A 4,943-nucleotide genomic window follows, 5' to 3' on the forward strand; every position below is an offset into this window, starting at 1 on the left:
ATACTGACAACATAAGACATAGATACCTGGGAATGGTGCCACCCCGCCGTCGCGCCCGCCCGTGCACCCCCCGGTCAGGGGAGGCCCGCTCCCCGGACCCGGCCCCACCCCCCCCCGAGGCCACCCCGGCGGACACCCCAAGGGTCCCGGAGTCCCCACATCCGCAGGGGCACTTGGCCCCCGCCCAGCGACGGAGGACCAAGGCAGCAATGCCCCCCCAGCGCAGACAGCCACCCCCCACCCAGGCAGGGCCGGGCCCTCCGGGTGGGACCCCCACGTCCACGGCCCCGCCCCCCCCGGGAGGCCCGGAGACGCCCCAGCCACAGCCCCCCGCCCGAGCCCTCCCCAGCCACCCCCCCCCCCACCGCCATGAGGTAACCCCCCCCACAGGCCCCCAAGGCCCCCACCGGCTAGGGACAGGGCCCCGCGGCCCCCCCCACCGCCCCCCAGGGGCCACCCGAGGCCCGCGCCCCAGACCCCCCAAGCCGACCCCCAACCCCAAGGGCTACGAGATCACCACCCCCCCGCCCCCACTAGGTAACGAAGCCAATAAACGGGGACCACAGAGAATGCAATTCAGCCGAGTGTTGTTCAGTGGAGGCAGACATTATCTCACTACTAATATGATCTGACAAAAGATTCCTAAAATGGTTGATACATAAACTGGATTTTTGTTTCCAATTTACTAGAATGGTTTTCTTTGCGATACATAAGGCAGTGAGAACCCGGTGTGTCCAATTAGGATCTATTTGAGTGTCTCCCAGGTGACCTAATATACATACCGTGGGGCACACTGGGATTCTGTGGTTGATCCATGTGGATAAATCCTCACAAATCTCCTTCCAGAACCTCTGTACCGGTGTACAGAACCATAAAGCATGCATATAATTATCTGGGGTGTTCTCTGTGCACTGTGAACAGATATTAGAGGTGACAAAGCCCATCTGGAACATCCTTTGTCCAGTATAATGTATTCTATGAAGAACTTTGTACTGTATAAGTTGTAGGTTTGGGTTTTTAGTCATAGTAAACGTATTTAAGCATATTTGTGACCAAGAAAACTGGTCGGTATTAAGAGAGAGATCCGCCTCCCACTTAGAGATCGGGAGAGAGACTGAATCGTCCAGTTTAGACACTAACCTGTAGAGTTTTGATAACAACTTTAAAGTGCTTAGATTCAATAAATCTATTATCTTAGCGGGAAGTTGTAAATCTAATTGGCTAATTTTGTATGTTTTATTTATTATTGCCTTAAGTTGTTGATACTCTAAAAATGTATTCCTGCTAACTCCGTATTGAACAATAAGTGTATTGAAAGGTACAAACTGTCCTCCTACAATTACGTGCTGTAAGTACCGTATTCCTTGATCTCTCCATTGAACGAAGTTAACCATCTTTTTATCCTTTTTCACGATGTCTGGGTTGTTCCATATGGGTGTACGGTCACATGGAAAAAGTGAAATTTTAGCTATTTTAAGAAATTCCCACCAAGCTGATAAAGTTGTGCTAATATTAATGCTTTTGAAACATTGATGACGTTTGATACTTTGACTAATAAATGGTATCTCTGAGATTTCTAGTTCATTACAAAACACTTGCTCTGAGTCCAGCCATTGACTATCTAAAGGATGATCTTTTGACCATTTTACAATATACTGTAACTTACTGGCTATGAAGTAATACTGAAAATTAGGTAATTCTAAACCTCCATATTCTTTGGATTTTTGCAATGTCTTTAAACCATTACGTGGAGTTTTATTTTTCCACAGAAATTTTGATACATATGAGTCCAACGATTTAAACCAGGAAAGAGGGGGTTTGCATGGTATCATTGAGAAAAAATAATTTACTTTTGGTAAAACCATCATTTTAATGGTGGCTATTCTACCCATGAGCGAAATGGGGAGAGAGCTCCATCTGGAAAGATCATCTTCTATTTTCTTTATAAGCTGAACATAATTTAATTTTATTAACTCTGACAGCCTAGGGGAGATGTTTATGCCTAAATATCTAATGTTCCCTGATTGTAATTGAGTATTGGTTATATTCCTAAAATTGCAGTTAACACACAAAACAGTGGATTTAGACCAATTAATAGAATAATCAGACAGAGATGAAAATCCCTCTATAAGTGCAATTGTCTGTGATAGTGAAGATCGTGAGTTCTGGAGGAAGAGGAGTACGTCATCCGCATAAAGACTTATTTTGTGCTCTAATATTTTACATTGTATACCTTTAATATTTTGATTTTGTCTAATAGCTGCTGCTAAAGGTTCAATAAATATTGCAAATAATGAGGGAGAGAGAGGGCAACCCTGTCTAGTGCCTCTTTGCAAGGTAAAACTTGTAGAGATTTGATCATTTGTCCTTACACGTGCCTTGGGAGAGCTGTATAATATTTTTATCCAGTCAATGAAAGATTCGCCAAATCCAAATTTATGCAAAGTTGCCAATAGAAACTTCCAATTTACCTTATCAAATGCTTTTTCCGCGTCTAAAGATATAATAGTAGTCTCCTGTTTATTGATACTCGAATAGTCTATAATATTTAATAATCTGCGAATATTAGTAGACGAATGTCTACCTTTAATGAAGCCTGTTTGATCCGGATGTATAATAGAAGGGGTGACTCTTTTCAGACGTTCAGTAAGGGCCTTGCTAATTATTTTAAGGTCTACATTTATCAATGAAATTGGGCGGTAGCTCGATGGGAGCAAGGGATCCTTGTCCGGTTTTAATAAAAGACTAATATTAGCAGAGTTCATATTTAAGGGTAAGCTTTTATTCTCCCTAGCATTTAGAATCATTTTATAAAATGTTGGTGCTAATATACTCCAGAATTCCTTGTAAAATTCAGCTGGGAAACCATCTGGGCCCGGAGCTTTATTATTGGGCATATGTTGAAGAGCTTCATGGAGTTCTCCTATTGAGAGCGGTGAGTCTAAATTCGTGCACAGTGTCCTGTTCTAAATAAATTGAAGCCTTTTAACCGGCCCAAACTCGGTCATTTTACAATATAAAGTTGGAAAAACACCACGGTTGCTGTGGTCATGTTTCACCAACTAGTTTAAAGTTTAACATACGGGAAAATATTGTATATCCTTACTTACCGAAGGCGAGACGAGACTGTCGAGGCTGGAAAACTACTAGAAGTGAACCCAGAAATTCGGGCTCTGATTGGTCGACTCAAGCTTGATTCTCAAACTGGAACAACCAGGGCCTGTGATTGGCTGGTGGAAATTGGAACAAGAAATCGAACAAATGGAACAGAGAAGAAGGGTTTCCAGGGGGGCGCGAGGATGACACGCACAATCGTGGAGCGTTCCTAATTTTTCCTTTCATCCTGAATGTTTTAGATGATTTTAAACGATGAAATATTGTGTGTATTATTGAACTCCGTACCCTAATAGCTAAGGGTAGCTAAACCAAAGTGACATCTAAATAATGAATGTGAGTTAGGAGACCAGATCTAACTATCTGAAGGCTCTATAACCACAGAGGGACTTGAACCCTCAATCTTCTGATCCGAAGTCAGACGCCTTGTCCATTAGGCCATGTGGTCCACGAGTTGCTTCTCTGAGGTGACCGAGAGGTTAGGGTGAAGTATGAATCTTCCACCGAAAGCCAACGTTATCCACAACGTTGCAAATGTTTCCAAACGTAGTGGGTGTTTTGAACACACCCAGGACGCTCAGTCAGGCTCCCTTCAGCTCCTCCCTCTGCTGCCCAGGTGCAGCATATCAGCTTCATCTGGACCAGTTGAACAATTTGTAGGCAATGCACCCACACTCAATGTAAATAATCTTTAAACTTTATGGTGAATGAAAACTGCTGATCAGCTCTGTTTTATAAAGCACATTTTTACATGAATAAAATAAGAATAACAAGAAAATAACACAACAAATGTTGAAGCACAACAGCCATGAAGACCATTTCTACAAAGATCACATATCTCACACTTATGAAGTTTGTTTGAAGTGTAGAGTCCTGGTTGAAGGCTAGCAGAAAGGAATCACCTCCACTGCTGTTCTGGTCACTGAGATGGATTTTACTCGGTGAGACTGATGACATCATCAATGACATCACATGTCTGATGACATTCCAGGGTTAGATTAAATAATTCTTAATTATGACAATGTTAGTATAGTGGGCAGTATCTGGCCCTGGGGTTCGATTCCCCGATGGAGAGACCAGCTATTTGGTACAATGGACATACATGACTGATACAAGTGAACAAAGGTCAATAGGATGAAAATGACTCCTCCACACACCAGTTGCCGTTGGCCTGCTAAAAAAGCTTTAATTGATGAAGTTCTTCTAAGATAAAACTGTGGATGTTCTGTTCACTTGTCAGTCCTGATCAAGAGGTCCAGCCTGTTAGACTCAGACCAGAGACCTTTTGCATTTGCGATGAACCAAATAACCACTACACTACAGAAACTGTGCAGCAGGTTATTGATCATGATTCAATTAATTCAATCATTTAGTTTCTATTCCCCCTTAATCTTATACAAAACCATCTAGACAGGTATGTAGAGACATAGATAGTAGGACATTTTGTACTAGCTAGCTATAGGCTAGCTTGAGGAGCATAGCAACCTGATAACCGCCAGGTCTACACAGATTTCGACATAGTCAAGCTGAACTTGAGATGCTCCAATTGTCTCATAATGCCAAGTGGACGAGAGTAGGTGACATCATCACCAGGTAGGTGGCTTCCAACTGCACCAACTCCTAAAAAATGGACACCTCCGAAATAGCCAATTTGTGAGCATCTATAATTGCGAAAAACTAGAAAATCACAAGTTTAGTCACATGTTGTCCTTCAACTGTCTGGGTGGTGTCCAGAGGAGTCCAGACGGAAAACTGGTTTCTCTGAAACACTGATAAAACCTCACATTAAAGACACTTTTTGATTATTGTTCTTATTTACTAGCATCTGA

At 42.7% G+C, this 4,943-nt stretch overlaps 1 non-coding gene across 1 annotated transcript; it reads right to left on the reverse strand.

Annotated features, from left to right (window-relative positions):
- Positions 1-3,489: 3,489 nt before the first annotated feature.
- trnar-ucg (transfer RNA arginine (anticodon UCG)) lies at positions 3,490-3,562 on the reverse strand. Its single transcript has one exon. It is a non-coding gene; the product is annotated as a tRNA-Arg (tRNA).
- Positions 3,563-4,943: the final 1,381 nt, after the last annotated feature.

This window comes from Cololabis saira, chromosome 10 (genome assembly GCF_033807715.1).
Source record: "Cololabis saira isolate AMF1-May2022 chromosome 10, fColSai1.1, whole genome shotgun sequence".
NCBI classification, from domain to species: Eukaryota; Metazoa; Chordata; class Actinopteri; order Beloniformes; family Belonidae; genus Cololabis; species Cololabis saira.